Source organism: Callospermophilus lateralis, chromosome 17 (assembly GCF_048772815.1).
Source record: "Callospermophilus lateralis isolate mCalLat2 chromosome 17, mCalLat2.hap1, whole genome shotgun sequence".
Classification (NCBI taxonomy): Eukaryota; Metazoa; Chordata; class Mammalia; order Rodentia; family Sciuridae; genus Callospermophilus; species Callospermophilus lateralis.
The window spans coordinates 47,084,154-47,101,170 of record NC_135321.1 but is presented as its reverse complement, the minus strand read 5'-3'; the positions used below and the strand labels follow the sequence as shown (position 1 = coordinate 47,101,170).

Below are 17,017 nucleotides of genomic sequence, written 5' to 3'. Positions count from 1 at the left end.
CTGGGTCAAAGGGTGGTTCCATTCCCAGTTTTCCAAGGAATCTTCATACTGCTTTCCATATTGGCTGTACCAATTTGCAGTCCCTCTAGCAATGTTTGAGTGTGTCTTTTCCCCATATCCTCACCAACACTTGTTGTTTGTATTCTTAATAGCTGCCATTCTGACTGGAGTGAGATGATATCTTTTTGAGTAGTTTTGATTTGCATTTCTCTAAATGTTAGAGATGTTGAAAGTTTTTTCATATGTTTGTTGATTGATTCTATATCCTCTTCTGAGAAGTGTCTGTTCAGTTCTTTGGCCCATTTATTGATTGGGTTATTTGTTTTCTTGCTGCTAAGGTTTTTGAGTTCTTTATATATCCTAGAGATCAGTGCTCTATCTGATGTGCTTGTGGTAAAGATTGCTCCCATTCTGTAGGCTCTCTATTCACTTCACTGATTGTTTCTTTTGCTGAGAAGAAACTTTTTAGTTTGAATTCATCCCATTTATTGATTCTTGGTTTTAATTCTTGTACTACAGGAGTTTTATTAAGAAAGTTGGGGCCTAATCTGACATGATGGAGATTTGGGCCTACTTTTTCTCCCATTAGGTGCAAGGTCTCTGGTTTAATTCCTAGGTCCTTGATCCATTTTGAGTTGAGTTTTGTGCATGGTGAAAGATAGAGGTTTAATTTCATTTTGTTACACATGGATTTCCAGTTTTCCCAGCACCATTTGTTGAAGAGGCTATCTTTTCTCCAAAGTATGTTCTTGGCACCTTTGTCTAATATAAGATAACTGAAGTTATGTGGGTTAGAATCTGTGTCCTCTATTCTGTACCATTGATCTACAGGTCTATTTTGGTGCCAATACCATGCTGTTTTAGTTACTATTGCTCTGTAGTATAGTTCTAGGTTTGGAATAGTAATACCACCAGTTTCATTCTTCGTGCTAAGGATTGCTTTAGCTATTCTGGGTCTCTTATTTTTCCAGATGAATTTCATGATTGCTTTTTCTATTTATATGTGGAATGTCATTGGGATCTTGACTGGGATTGCAATGAATCTGTACAATGCTTTTGGTAGTATGGTCATTTTGACAATATTAATTCTGCCCATCCAAGAACAAGGTAGATCTTTCCATCTTGTAAGGTCTTCTTTGATTTCTTTCTTTAGCATGCTGTAGCTATCATTGTAGAAGTCCTTCACCTCTTTTGTTAAATATATTCCCAGGTATTTTATTTTATTTTTTGAGGGTATTATAAATGAGATGGTTTTCCTAGTTTCACTTTCAACAGATTTGTCACTGATGTACAGAAATGCCTTTGATTTATGGGTGTTGATTTTATATCCAATTACTTTGTGAATTCATTTAGCTTGCCTTGCATGCACAAAAAAAAAAAAAAAAAAAAAAAAAAAAAAAAAGGAAGCCTGAGGAGTAAAGGAAAATCCCTTCTGAAATAATAGTTCTTTTAAAGATCCATCATACAGTGCCTGGGACCAGGAAATTTCCACAGATAATTTTGCCTGCACTAGTATTATTAAATCTGAAAACGACATGTAATGAAAGCATTTGATAATAAGCTCTACTCACTATAGATTCCTTCCAAGAGCCGATGTCCAAACTTTCCACTTTAGGATTTTATTTGGGAGGATGAGGAAGAAGGAAGTTGAAACTTAAAGAGATCATTGTCAGTTGGGAGCTGTGGCCTACGCCTGTAAACCCAGTGACTCAGGAAGTTGAGGCAAGAGGATCACAAGTTCAAGGCTAGCCACACAACTTAGGTCCTCAGCACCTTAGTGAGATCCTGTCTCAGAATAAAAACTAAAAAACAAGCTGGGGATGTAGCTAAATGGTCGAGCACCCTTGGGTTCAACACCTAAATGCAGCACTAGGAAAAGAGAGAGAGAGAGAGAGAGAGAGAGAGAGAGAGAGAGAGAGAGATATCATTGATTTAGTATGGAATGGTACATTATGGATAACTCCAGAATTTATGCTTTGGACTTGAAGCATTATCTGAAACTGTCAACATTAAGATGGTCGACAATTTTATTCCACTGGCATTTAGTGAATTCCATGTGCCAAACACTGTGTCAGTGGGAATGCAAAGATGAATGAGATATGATGGGTGCCCCTCAGATCTCACACACTTGGGTAGCAAATGGACATATTTGCCCATTTTTATGATTGGTTTTAGGCAGTTGGTAGCTTCCTACTTCTGCATCCTCATCCCTGAGATGGAGACCGGGGTGTGGTGGTGCAGGTTTGTAATCCTAGCTGCTCAGGAGGTTATAGTCAAGAGGCTTACAAGTTTGAGGCCAGTGACACCTTGTCTGAAACCAAAGGTTTGGAGATGTACCTTAGTGATAGAGTGCTTGCCTAGCATATGTGAGGCCCTGAGTCGGGTGGAGCATACCTTCTTCTATTCCCACTCTCTGCTCAGTTACTACTTATTGTATGGTCATTGACAAGTAAGGATTTTTTTTTGCCGGGCAAGGGGGGACTGAGTATTGAACCCAGAGGCACTTTACCACTAAGTTATATCCCCAGTCTTTTTTTATTTTGAGACAGGATCTTGCTAAAATGCTGAGGCTGGCCTTGAACTTGCAATCTTCCTGCTTCCCTAGTTGCTGGGAATACAGCCATGACCGATCATGCCCAGCAACAAGTACCCAGTACTGCAATGAAGAAGAAAGATGTAAATGGCTGGGTGTGGTGGTGCAGGCCTCTAATCGGAGCAATGCCAAGCAATGCCGGAGGCTGAGGCAGGAGGATCACAAGTTGAAGGCCAGCCTCAGCACACACCGAAAAAAGTAAATAAATGAAAGTAGAGAGATAAAATGGCAAAGGGATTAACCTCAGGCTAGTCACGAAGAGACCTGAGTGAGATGACTGAGGTGACTTGCTCTCTGGCCAAGCTGATGAATTCTTCAGGCTTCTATTTCTTCCTTGGACCCTCAGGATAACAGTAGTACTACCTTAGATTATATTACAAGAATGACATTGAAATAATCCATGTGAAGAGCTTGGCTCATAGAAAACACCTGGGAAATTGTAGCTACTGTCACTACTACTATTAGTATTACTATCTCTTAAGTATTCAGAAAAAAAAAATCCCACATTTGAAATAACTGGCACACTTGCCATTGTGAGGACAGCACACTGGAAGGAAGATAAAATGTTTTCTTTTTCGAATCAGGTCAGGCAGCATGGAGTTATTGTCTAATGCAGATCCAGCTCTGCAGTGAGCATCCATTATTTAAAGATGGCAATATATATATATATATATATATATATATATATATATATATATATATATAAATTTGTGATCCTCATTATTTGAGTTCTATATTTGCAAATTCTCCTACTTGCCAAAATTTATCAGTAACCTTCAATCAAAACTTAGGTGCTTTCATGGTCATTCTTAGATGTGCGCAGAGCAGTAAAAATTTGAGTTGACCAAGAAGCTTGTTGCCGCCAGGGCTCTCTCTGCCTTCTCCTTTCATCTCTCCTACTGTGAACAGGTGTGGTTTTCAAAGTCTCTGTAGTGCCATACTCCTTGCATTTTTTGTTGTTGTTGTGATTTTGCTGTTTGAAATGGCTCCTGAGTATAGTATGGAAGTGCTGTCTAGCTTTCCAAAATGCAAGAAACCTGGGATATGCCTTATGGAGAAAATTCAAGCATTCGTGAAGCTTCATGCAGTAATAATTTCAGGGCTGGGGTGTGGCTCAGTGGTAGAGCACTTGACTAGCGTGCACACAGGCATGAGGCCTGGGTTGAATCCCCAGCACCTAAAAAAAAAAAAAAAGGAATACATTACAGGGTTTTTTTTTTTTTTTTTGGCTATGTGTCCAAGTGTTAATGAAGCAAGATTGATGAAAATGTAGTGAAAGAGGCTTGAAGAAATTAACTCTGTACTTTCCTTAGACACAATGTCTCAGTATTGACTGAGTCAGTGGGGTACAGGGAACCAAGGATTCTATGTAGGAGTGGCAAGAGTAGTACTCTCTGGGGTGTCTGGGAGGTGTTGAGTTCTGGACGGATGGACAGAGAGAGAGACCCCCAAAGACCACAGTAATGTCATCCCCATTACCAAAAACACATTAAATGCTCAAATGTACAGGATGTACAGGACCTTGTGCTAGCTGCTGCCCACCAGACCCCTGAGCTGTCTATCAAGGAGAAAACAAAGAAATCAACGTATTGATTACTGCTGGCTGTTGGGTTAGCAAGAGGGAAATGATCAGAGACGCACTCATAGGGGCTTCAAAAATATTGATAATATTTTATTTCTTAAATTGAATGATGGCTACACTTTGTTTCAGTATCAGGAGACCACACATCATAGTCAGACAGACTCATATATATATATTCATATTTATTAATATAGTCAGGCTATTACATGAGACAGAAATTACTTCCAACTTGTTTTGATAACAATTATTTTGATCTGAGACAAAGTGATCCTCTTCTAAAGCTCCATGGTCTCTGAGACCGAAACTCTCTATTCTGCTGTCATTTGATGCAACATGTGGCTGCTGTCCCCTCGTAGTACATGACTGCTCCAGTACCTGCCATCGCATCTAAATTCTATCCCACAGTTTGAGAAACAGAGTCAGGCGTGGTGGTGCACGCCTTAATCTCAGCAGCTCAGGAGGCTTAGGTAGGAGGATTGCAAGTTGGAAGTCAGCTTCAGCAACTCTACTCAGTGAGGATCTGTCTCAAAATAAAATAAGGAAAAAAAGAAAAGAAAAGAAGGGCCCAGGAGGTAGCTCAGTGGTTGAGCATTTGCCTAACATGTGCCTGGGTTGAAATCGCAGCACCCTCACCCCCTACATGAAAAAGAAAGAACGAACAAATGAAGGAACAGGTGGGTGCAGTGAGGAAGATTGGGGTGAGAATCAGACCTCAGGAGAGACAGAGAGAAGGACTTCCAAAGTAGAGGTGAGGACTGGTCAGTCAAGTCTGAATGCCAGGTAGATTTTCTTGCTGTTCCAACATCAGGGTCCTGCACTCAACTCTCTGCTTTCTGGGAGGCCTGCATAGTCCAGGGAAGAGATGGCCAGGGTCTGGAGAGAAGGTGCTACAGGTAAACAAAAGTAAGCAACAGTGGTTTGGGATTGATTTGGCAATGGCCTGGGCGTGCAGAGCAGGGCTGCTGGTAAGTGAGAATTATATTAGCTGCAGTCTTCGTTTGTTTTCTGTGGTTATAACTGAATGCTGGAGATGGAATAGTTTTTAACGAATAAAAGTTTGTCTGGCTCAGGGTTCTGGAGACTGGGAGGTCTAAGAACTCAGGCTTGCATCTGCTAAGGGACCCTGCAGATGACATCTGACACAAGGTCGTTACATGTCCAGACAGAGCCTCTCACTAGCTCTGGTCTCTTCTGCATGAGCTCATGGAATCCTAATTACCTCTCAAAGCCCCACCTCTGAAACCCATCAACATATGCATTTTGGGATCAAGTTTCTAACAGGTAAATTTCGAGACACACCCAAACCATAGCTGATGGCACATCCAGGAGGCTGGTGATGGTACGTTTCTAGGTCAGAGAAGTGAGGGGTAAGTTTACGGAGATCTTATGTGCCATGCATGAGTCTTCACATACGTGAATATGGCTCTAAGAAACTCAGTACCAAAAAGAAAAGAAAAATTCCAGCTTTGTAGAGCTTACACTCTAGTATTCTGTACTAGTTTTATTAGTTTTGGGTCCACTTTAATGCCTAAAATCTCACTTTAATTTGCTTTGAGAGATTCAGTCATTACTTGGCCCTCGTACTACCCAACAGTGATCTCTTTGTTGGAAAAGGTTTTCATCCTTGAGGCCCATCTTCTAGTGAATGTACTCAGGGATAATTTCCTTCCTCATTGGCAATTCTCAGGATCACCTTCCTACCTCACAGTTTTGAACCCTTGATGCCTTCCCTATTCTCCTTACTTCCCTCTCCTTAACAAATGGCCTGAAATAGAAGTTCATGTTTTTGCTGGGTGTGGTGTCACATGCCTATAAACCCAGTGGTTTGGGAGGCTGAGGCAGGAGGATCTCAAGTTCAAACACAGCCTCAGCAATTTAGAGAGGCCCTAAGCAACTAAGTGAGGCCTGGTCTCAAAATACAAAAAATGAAAAGGGCTAGGGATGTGGCTCAGTGCTTAGGTGCCTCTGGGTTCAATCCCAGGTACAACCCCCACCCCCCAAAAAAAACCCAAAACCAAAAACAAGAAAAAGAAGAAAAGAAATTTATGTTTTTACTTATCAAATATTTCAAATGGCCTGCCAATCCTATGAATCAGCTACTGTTACTACCACCTTCTTTTTTACAGATGAGGAAAATGAGAAGTAGGGAGATTAAGGATTTGCATAAGGTTGCATAAACTAAAGAGGGACAGGGAGATGCATGGCTGAGATTTGAACTCATGCCTGCAGGCTGCCTATTTCATTGATGCCAGAGAATGTTGAGGGGGTTTTTTTGTTTGTTTTGTTTTTTGTGGTCTGGGGATAGAACCCAGCACCACTGAGCCACACCCCCAATCAGAATGTTGAGCTCTGACAGAAAGATGCCTTTGAAATGGAAAGGTGGACAGCTTTATTAGTGTATCCACACTGTGGTTTTTGGCTGGACTTTGCTGGGCTCAAGCTCCAAGGTGGTCAGTCTTTTAAACGGATGTAATATTCACACTGTTTTTGTTGGATAATTGCATGCCTTTAATTTGTGGTAGTATAAACAGAGTAGTAATCTGGCTTAGAAGTAGCCAGAAAAAGTTATTGGATATTATTTGCTTAGGTAGAATTGAATAATATTATGATCAGGAAAAGGTTAACTTTGTAATATATTAATATTTGTTAATATTTGTAAACCTGACCAGACAGGTTTAAAAAAAAAAATGCCTTGTAGAGCAGGTGACAACTGCTTCCTTCCCTGATTAATATACTTGTTCCCTTAGATATTATGACAGTTAACATCTTAAGGGAGATCATAATTTTTTTTTTTAGTTTACAGACTTGGAACAGTAATCTCTCTCTCTCTCTCTCTCTCTCACACACACACACACACACACACACACACACACACACACACAGAGATAAATGCTACTACTTAAGGTGTCTACCTTAATCAGAAAATTCTTCTCCTTCTTTTGGTGGTTCTGGGGATTGAACTCAGGGCCTTGCATGTGCTAAGCATGCATTCTACCACTGAGCTACAGTCCCAGACCAGAAAATTCTAATACTTCAAGATAAATGCAAATGTCAACTCATGCAAAATAATGACTTACTTAGTAAATATGAAGTTCTCATATAGGATCCATATTGAGAATAAAGTTGTCCATCCTTGGTGGTGGCTTTTGGTCAGTGTAATGTGATCTAGTGGACTTCTATATGTACAAGCCCAGGATAAATTATTTAGATAGCATTTTCCATCAGGAGATATTTCGGTGGCTTGAAAACGTGAGTCTAAGTTAACTGTTCGGCCTTTGGAGATGAATCATTCCATTTGTTTGGCCCACTGGTGGAGTATTTAGATTAATGACTAAGTTTGTATTTAACCTGACAGAAACCAAAGAGCCAGATCAGACAGATGCACATGGTCTTCCTGAAACCCTGACAAAGGACAGAGTATGGGAAGGAGCACCCGAGTCATTAGTTTGTGATGAATGTTTGTAGAAAGTAATATTTCTGCCATTTTATGGATGGAGCAACTGAGGCACAAGAGGTTAAGTGCCTTGCCCTAGATCACAAGGCTGTTTGGTAGATCCAGCAAAATCCAGCACTCATGCAGGCCCTGATTTTGCACCTGATTTTAAACATTTGCAAATGTTGCAAGTTACAGTTCTTGTATTTGCCCACAGGTAGGTTATAAACTAGATGCCGACAATTTGCCTAGGGGAAGGAAGCTACCAAGGTTTGCTGTGGAGAACAGCAAATAGGAGCTCAGGCTTCCTGTCCCATGAGCATGACCCTCCTGGACTGGCTGGCTCTTTGCTGATCCCCAGTGGCTTCTGTCCATGAGGATTCAATCAGCCTCAGGGGCCGGCTGGCCAGGGTGGGGGGCAGGAGGACTGTGACTCTGGGAGAGCTGCAAGTATTCAAGGTCTTGAACTTTATCAGGTTTGAATGTGTGATTGTGAAAGTAAAGAGCAGAGAAATGACAGCACTCCGTAAATCAAACGTAGAGAAGATCAAGACTGTCAAAGAGAGAAAAACAGGCTCTGTGCACAAACCCGGCTGGAAATCTACAGGGAGGAGAAGACTTTTATGTTCCCTCCAGACTTTGTTTTCTGGAAAACAAATCTCTTTCTCTGTCGTTTTATCTAGAGAAACAGTATTCTTTGTTATGTTTCACAGATTTCTCTTTTAAAGTATTCATTGTTGAGGTTTAGACCTTGTTTTAGAAGACAAAGTAGAAGGAGAGGAGGAAGAAACCAGAAAGAAAAATAAGATGGAAAATATCTGAAGTGGTCTAGATTTTTCCCTATCAATAATGTGTTCTGGCTCAGAGGGTGTAGCTTCCTGGTAGAACATTTGCCTAGTATGGAAAAGGCCCTGAGTTCAATCACCAGCACCAAACAATAGATTAAATAAATAAGTTAGGATCAGATCAATTTACTTAGTTCTTTTTCTTCTTTTTTCCCCCTAATGTCAAATGCTAGTCATCAAGGCTGCCCTCCTTAATGACTTTCAGTTAATTCCATCCTATCTACTCCCAGTGAAGGTACTGCAGAGGGCTGGGATTCTTCTGTTGGAGCAAGAAGAAGCCTCAAGATTACTATCTTTGTCCCATGGAAGACACTGGAGTCTGCTGCTGGCATTTGCCAGAAACAGCAAGGAATGTTTCCTTGTTTCCTCTTCAAAGGAAGCAAAAACAAGTAAAGGACTTATGCCCCCACCCCTGTGCTTTCCTACCAGAATGTAATAAATGAAACCTTCACTACTGCTACTCAGAGGAGGCTTAAAGTCTCATGGATGCTGGGTCCCAAAATTAAATAGGCACTCGAAGAAGTTCTTTCCCAGGAACTAATTAATAGTTAGGTTATATGTGACATTGCATTGGGCATAGCATGCAAGTCTATTAGTCATAATAGATCCCACTAATACACTGTTTACTATGTGCCAGGTACTGTGAGCGCCTTCCATTGAAGACATTTTTTTTTTTTAAATCTTGTCAACAATCCTGTGAAAGAGGTACTTTAATTATCCTCATTTTACAGAGGAAGAAACTGTGGTACAAAGAAATTAGGCAACTTGAATTGATCACATAGCAAGTGATCACATTCAAACCCAGGGAGGCTGGCCCAGAGTCCTGTGCTGATCCAGTGGCACCTAGAAATTTCATCAATACATGAGCCAGAGTGAATGCCATCTTTTCAAAACCATCATGAAGCCTAGAAAAAAAAAAAAATCAGTATTCGAGTGCTTTTCTAGCCTTCCATCTTGGAAGCTGTCTGTGGAACTTTGCCTAATAGGCTTTATAGAGGTGCCAACCTTCTAGACTGTAAACACTTCAAAACTAGGACCTACCTCTTAATTTTTTTTCTTCATGCAGTGCATATTCAGTGAATGTCAGGCAAGTGGCAGGAAGCTGGGGGACTTTATAATGGTAGACAAGTCTTCCGTCCTAATTCTCTGCATATTTGCAACATAGCTGAAAAGAGAGGTCATATTTCTGAGTGTCCAATGTAGCAACTTTAAAAAATTTCTTGGGTACTTTTTCCTTCTAAGATCAACTCAAAGAAAGGTATTTGCAATGTAACAAATCTCCAAAAGCTCATTTCCTCCACTTTTCTGCTTCCCTTTAGCAATTACTGCTGCTTCTTTGAAAACAAAAATGAAAACAAAAACACTACCAAATGGCAAGGAAGATCTCTGAGCCAAGATCTTTGGGGCAGTGGTAGCTGGACCCTGACCTTAGACTTGGCATGACTGTAGCAAATTCCAAGAAGGGCCCAGTTCCTACCTGCCTAGGGTGTTGGAAATTTCTGTTTCTTTTACCTTCTTAGGAATAGAAATGGTACTTTTCCTTCTGATGCCCTAATTGTTCCTCATCCCTGTGTTAGGGGTACAGATTAGATAAAGGGGATGATTGTGGAGTTCACCTTATTTGGAGGGGACCAGGAGAGAAGAGGGGCATCTTTAACTTCCTGTCTCAGCATGAAGTGACAGACATCCTGGATTGCCTTTTGGAATTAAGAGTCCTATCTCCAACATTTTCCAGAGAACAGTTTGAGAGAGCAGAGGAGTGGGAAGGAGTTATGAGCAGGGACCCCAAGGGGTCTCAGCTGCACCTCCATGCTCCCCCAACTTCTGGTCTGTCCTATTTCAAGGAGGCAAAAAAGGCTTCTGCTTTTTGTGGCCTGGAGTATGGGGGAATTCTCCATCTACAGAAAGGGAGGAGAAAATATCAAAAATACTGGAATCTGACTCCCCAAGCCCACTTCCAGAGTCCTGAATCAGGAAACTTAACTGGATATTCCCTCCCTTTGGTGAGGAACGCCATTGCTCCAGGAGCAGGGCCTCCACCCAGCTGGCAGCCCCAGGCTTTATGTAGCCATGCCAGTGGTAATTAATAATGATAATAAATACCACACTTCACAACCAAACCCAACCTGAGCATGACTGAATGATTGGACCTCTGCCTCCCACCTGCACGCTGTTAGCCTGCGAGTCCACACCCTTAGTTAGCCTCAGTCGAATCCAACTGCCCAGTTCCACCCACAAGGTCCTGCGTGGGGTTCAAAGGACAATCTGTTCACCACCACTACCGCGAGATGCGGGACACCAGAGTGCTCCTACGCAGAACCCTAGGGAGTGGGATGGAGACTTAGGGGGTGCTCTGGCTTTGTCTTTACTTAATTTTGGAACATCATCAAAATAGGACAGTAATTTAGGGCCCGATAACCTCGCTTTAGTTTTTCAGCCAAATGCAGGAGGGGAGGACGTTTGATTCAACAACCCCAGCTCGGACCTGGAGTCCGCAGCTCCCAGGGGACCCCAATGTCCGTCCCGCCCCCAAGTCCTGGCATTCCTGATCGAGGTGGCCCGGGCGTCTCCACTTCCCCTCCTCCAGCGGCCACCAGTCCCTCTGGGCCTACCCGAGCTCTGCGGTCGCCGAAGTCGGGATCGCAGGGTCTCTGGACTCAAGCAGGCCCGGGGAGGGAGGCCGGCGCCGGTGTGGAATTTCTTTATCGGACTTTGAGAGCTGCAAGCTTCTCCTTCGCTTCTTTAAGCGATCACAGAAAGACACCTTTCGATCTTTTGTCAGACATCTTGGCCCTTAATAGCTAAATTTATTTGGTTTAAAGCGGCCACGGGAGAAGCAGGGAGGGAAGATCTTTCGTCGGTCATTGGGTGGCCTAGATAACGAGCTTTAAGGGAGAGGGGAAGAAGAAAGTAAAAAGGTTAATGGATGCGGGGTGGGCGAGCGGCGCCCAGCGTGGGGCTTTTATAGCGACCCTCCCCCGGTCGCCCCCTTATCGCGGCCCTAACTTACCCGCGGCGTATGAAGTACATTAAGTCACGTAAACAGCGCGCGGAGAGGAATGCCACCGCGGTGACCTTTCGTGCGCCGCAGCAGTGAGCCCACCTCCGCGCCGTGCTGGCGGCCGCCGGCGGCGCACGGGGTCGGCCCGGGGCAGCGCCGGGAGAGGGGCCGCCGGGTCCCGCGCACCCTGGGACGTGATTCCCACCGCCTTGGGGACCTCGGCGTTGGGTCTGCGTGGTCTTTACCCCAAGCCACACGCGGCGAAGGGAGGGGGGCGGGGAGCCGGGACAGGGAGTTGGGGCGACCTTCGCGCTTCCGCCACCACCTGACATTTCTAGAATATGTTGGTTTTTTTTTTGAGAATTAAAAATAAAAGGAGGGAAGGAAAAGAGGAAAAAAAAAAAAACAAAAGGAAGGAAGAGAGGGAGAGAGAAGAAAGAATAAGATCAGAAGGAAGGAAGGGAGGTAAGAAGGGAGTAAAGAAGGAAAAGAGAACTCTGCCTGTGGGGACTCTGGCCTGCGCTAGACTGAAGGTCGCTGAGAGTAGGGGGACAAGCCGTCCGGACCCGGCGACTGGCGCCGGACGCTGGGGGTTGGGGGCGCGCCAAGGTGACCCTGTGTCTTTGGACGAAAAGCGTCTCAGGGACAAAATGGATTATGGTATAAGCGAGAGGCCCCATAAAACCGGTTTTAAAAAAATCTTTAGTTAGAACCATGTTTTCTTTTTTTTTTCTCTTTTTCTTTCTAAAAAGGCGCTGGAAAGACAATGATATGACAATATAAGGCGCTTGATTTTGCGGGGGTAAAGGTGACGCAAGTCTTTGCCTGGGTCTCGCCGCTCCTCCGGAAGCAGCGCACCACAAAGTCCCCAAACACCCCTTCCGTTTTGGCAGCAGAGCCCCCGCCCCCTGCCCAATTGGCTGTTGTGTTCTGGTTGGATTCGAATCGCGTCTAGTGGCGTGGCGCGGCCCAAATAAATCAGCCCTCGGGACAGGCCGCGCCCCAGGGCCAGCCCTCTCCAAGGGTGAGGAGTACGGCTCGTTTTTGGAATGGTCGCTTTTGGGGTCTAAATAGTCTTGAGATAAACGGTTTCGTTCAATATTAGCAGGTTCCTAAAGAGGAGACAGGAGAAGCGAAAAGAAAAATATTTTTTAAAGAAAAAGAAAATAGGGGAAAAAAAGAATAAAAGGAGAAATTCTTAAGAGAATTATCTGTTTATGTGGGCACTCTTGGGTTTTATACAGCTCTTGGGTTCCTCCTTAGTTTGGGGTGTGCCTCTTTCCTCTGCACTCCGGATTCTGCTGACATTTCAGAGTGGATTAGAGGAATCTCAGTGCCTGGGGCCTGGAGCCCATGGGGGCTGGCTTGGAAAACCCGCCTCTGTCGGTGGGTGTTTGTCCCCAGCGCCAAAGTCTTTGCGTCCGAAAAAGGCAAATTGGGACAGCCAGACAACCTGTTTTTTTTTTTGTTTTGTTTTAATCGACTGTTCAGGTTTAATAGTTTTGTTTTATTTTAAAATTAACTTATATGGAAAGCATTTCTTTACCCATTCCCTCGTTTGATTGGAAAACCAATCTTTATTATAAAGAGGTATAACTTGTGGCCTGAAAAGGAACAATTACTTATTTTTCCCTTTGGTTTGGGTACTCTTAAGTGATTGGGAATATTAAGGTAAAAATGCTGGGTTCTCTCTTGAACCCTTACAGCAGCCCGAACATTGTTGAATTGGTCAATATCCGTCCAGCAGCTCACCTCTGTCGCATCGGCGCCGGGTCAGTGGGCCCTCCTAATGCTGCGGGGGAGCTGCAAGAAAGGCAGGACAGTGGGGGTTAGCTATCGCCCAGGAAATCCACACGATACCATACTTGCAAATATAAAGAATCACAGAGGATAGGTAGGAATCAAGCTCGTGCCAGGGCTTGATCTCCTCCGGGGCTCAGGCTTGAAGGCCATTCACAGCCTGGATGCAAACCTAACCAAAGCATTTATTTTTTAGCAAGCATGGACTTAAAAAATCACTTTTAATAGTAAATCTGAGAAACATTTCAAAAACAATTGGACTCAAAGGAAAATAAATGTCCAGAACATTAAACAACCGCTTACAAAAGAACTCTGCAAAACCCAGTCCATTTGGTCGGAACTCAGCAAAGAACCGAGTGCAAGACATCTGAAGCCATGAATTGAGCGGCCGGCCAACGTTACTCCGGTAGTTGCATTCGATCGAACTCAGGTTAAACTTTAAAGGCCCTGGATCCTGCTCCAGTCACCCATCTCTCCATTCCAGAGTTTTCTACCTTCAGCGTTTCCGAAATGCGGCCACGCTGAAACTGGGAGCCGAAGTAGTGATTGGGGGAGGCAAAGAGGAATGTAATAAAAGGGACTAAATTGAACGAGAACGGTTTATGGACTTTCTCTGTAGCAATTTAAAATTCAGAAGTGTTTAGCAACAATTTACAACGAAGAATTTAAAAAATGGAGAATTTTACCCAACTTCCTAGAGTCCGCGCCCCCACCTCCGGGTCAACGCGAAACGCTTTTCCCCTCCCCCGTCCCCTAGGGATCCACAGGTTCACCACTCACTGTTATATTGCCAGGAAACCTACCCTTCGCAACCAGATCTCACAATCAATCGAAACCATATTTTACAATGCACCCATCTATCCCTGTTCAACTCTGATTAGGTTCCTCTTCCTTCCCCAATGAACAAAACAAAACAAAACAAAAACACAGCCCAAACGCTTTCAGGGAGACTGACCTTTGGAAAATCATTTATTTTGATTTACCTCGGGTGTGTGTGTGTAAAAATCCAATCCCACAAGACAACTCCTTCTGCTTAGTTAAATGCTCTCTCCGCAGCCTTCTGGGGTCACGCCTGTCGGAAGAAATCCGTTTTGTGAGCGAAAGGGAGCGAGACATATATCACGGCTCCTGCCGCGGACGAGCCTGCGGCCGCGCGACTCGCTGCTGACAGATCGGCACTGATAACCCCGCGATGTTCATTTCCAGTCCCTTGGCTGAGGACCGTATCAGTTTGTACACAGTTGTGATAATCTTTTGGAGGGAGAGAAGGTGTGTGTGTGTGTGTGCGCGCGCGCGCGCGTGTGTGAGAATGGGGGTGGGGAACCAATATTTTGCGTTGTGTCCAGGGAAGGTACCACCCCACCCCCTTTCCAACTACTTATTTGCAATCTACCTGAAGCGCAGGAAAAGCTCTGAGTAAACATGACAACAAAACTGAGCGTGCGCCCTAGGACAGGACTGGAAGGGAACCCCTCTTCCATCCTGCGCATCGCACAGCCTAACCTTTCCGTACTTGACAACTCCAGAGTTAAAATGTTCCCTAAGGTTGGCTAGAGAGTATCGTCGAAAACTTCCCGAAACTTCTCAGGAATTTAGTATATATTTTAAGAACAGGGGAGAGGTAGGGAGTTGGACACCCAGGCCCCTTCTTTCCCAAGTCCTAGGAGCCCGGATCCCCAACGGCCACCACGACCTGAACCCTAGCATCCCGAAATAGGGTCGGGGAAAGTTTAAGGTCAGTTACACACAACTGCGGAGCAAAAACTTAAATTTAATGTTGAGGGAGGAGTGAGGAGCGCCAGAGAAGCAAAGCACTTTCCCGGCTCATTTTGGGGGCGCGCTGACCCAGGAGCTGGCGCGCCCCTCCCTCAGCGGTGGCGGCGCGACACAGGTTCTCCGTGCCAAGGTTCCCTCCCCTACTCCGGGGTGTGTGTGTGTGTGTGTAACTGGGGGCGCGAGAGGGTGCTCTGTGGCAGGATGGGTGTGGGTCGCCAGCCAGGTCAGGCGTTCTGTCGCCTCCGCCCCTCCCCCGGCTCCCTAGGCTCGGCGCCCCCTGGGTGGAATCTCCCCCGCTACGGGGACGGTGCTAGCCACTCAGCCCACGCCCGTAGGCTGCGCGGCGCTTATTGTCTGCCGGGGCGGCGCGCTCCCCTCCCCCTCCCCTCCCCACCCTCTTTTCTCTCCTCCCCTCGATCCCTCCTCCTCCTCCTCCTCCTCTTCACCTCCGCGCCCAGCTGCTCCCAGAGCGCAGTTCCGACCCACAGCCTGGCACCCTTCGGCGAGCGCTGTTTGTTTAGGGCTCGGTGAGTCCAATCAGGAGCGCAGGCTGCAGTTTTCCGGCAGAGCAGTAAGAGGCGCCTCCTCTCTCCTTTTTATTCACCAGCAGCGCCGCGCAGACCCCGGACTCGTGCTCTCTCACCGGCGCCCTCGGCCTCTCTCCGAGCCCGGGAGCACCCTCCGCCGCGGCCGTTCTCCATGCTCAGCGCTCGCCCGAGGTTCGGCTGCTTCCTCCTTTGCTTGTCTCCCTACTTTCCTCCCTTCTACCCCTACCAGTCGCGGGCCTCTCGGCCTCCGGCCCTCTCCCGCCCGCGGCCGGCTCCGAGGGTGTCTCCCTCCTCCTCTCTGGGAGGGCTGCAGCGGCTCCCAGGTTCCCGGGACACCACGGACCAACTTCTGGTGTCTTTTCCTCTCCCCTAAGTGCTTATCTGCGCGCAGCCTTATCTCCGAGTTATCTCAGTGCAAAGGGGCGGGAGCCGGTGGTCAGGCTGGTAGAGAAACTTCTTTCTGGCTATCTCGCCCGGGTCTGTGTGTGGGCATTATAATTTTTAGTGTGGTTATCTCTGATGAGCCGAAGCGATTTGGAAAAGCAGCCCCGAGGAGGCCCGCCTGGCAGCTTTTTGCTTCCTTCCCCACCCCCTCTAAGTCTCCCTGTCATTCTTCCTGCTCTCCCCTTTGGGGTGGCCTCGACTGCGGGGCGGTCTCCCGCCCCCTCCCTTGCCTTTCCCCCTCCTTTTCTCGGCTTTCTGCTCCACCCCGCTACGTCCTATTCCGGATCGGTCTGGCCTTTCCCTGGCTGGGGATAACCGCGGGGTGGGCCCGGGTGGCCCGGCCGGCGTGAGATCGCGCGCTGGTGGCGGCAGACGCGGGCTGTGGCTAAGGTGTGCGGCCCCGCAGGGACGCCTGTGGGGCGTGAGGCTCCTGCCCCGTAGTTTTTCCTGACTATTCCTGCCAGGAAGATCTTGGGCTGCCATCCCTGCCCTGGCACCCCAGTTTCCCTAGGCTGAGTGCATTTCTCCCGGGTTTGTGTGGGGTCTGGTCGGCACGGTTCGGAAAGCTCTGGGGACAAGCGGCGGTTTCGTTTTCAGGAGCAGGTTGCCTTCCTTTGAGCTAGCGATTTCCACTTGGAGAACAGGGAGGCCTTCCCGGAGAAGGGCACCCTGAGGCGGGACGAGACCACGCCGCCGACACGCAAAGCTACTATTCTTTTGTGTGTCATCAGCCCGGAGGGAGCCACTCTGGGGCGGAAGGAAAACCTCGGCCAGTTTGGCCGTCACTCCTAGCATCTGGCCCGCGTGCGGGGGAAGGATGCTGCGGAGAGGGTGGGCAGAGAGGGCTAGGGGGACCAAAGCCGTGCGGGGGAAAGAAGGAGGGTATCCTTGGGGGACCCTGTGGCTGCTGCGCAGGCTCCGTTCTCCTTCCTCCTCGACGCGGGGGCCCAGGGTAGAAAGGGACCTTTGAGGGATCTCTTCAGCTAGCAGAGGGA

General features: G+C 46.3%; 1 protein-coding gene and 1 long non-coding RNA gene across 2 annotated transcripts in view; one reads left to right on the top strand and one right to left on the bottom strand.

The window, feature by feature from the left end:
• Positions 1 to 9,557: 9,557 nt before the first annotated feature.
• On the bottom strand, positions 9,558 to 11,534 carry LOC143382580 (uncharacterized). Its single transcript, XR_013089012.1, has 3 exons — positions 11,464 to 11,534; positions 11,066 to 11,338; positions 9,558 to 9,618 (listed from the first exon to the last, which is right to left on the bottom strand). It is a non-coding gene; the product is annotated as an uncharacterized LOC143382580 (long non-coding RNA).
• A 4,093-nt stretch (positions 11,535 to 15,627) lies between these two features.
• Positions 15,628 to 17,017, top strand: part of Gata6 (GATA binding protein 6) — a 30,854-nt gene continuing 29,464 nt past the window's right edge. The window contains exon 1 of the mRNA XM_076837026.2: positions 15,628 to 15,749. The gene's annotated coding sequence lies outside the window, so the exon portion shown is untranslated. The remainder of the gene's footprint in view (positions 15,750 to 17,017) is intronic.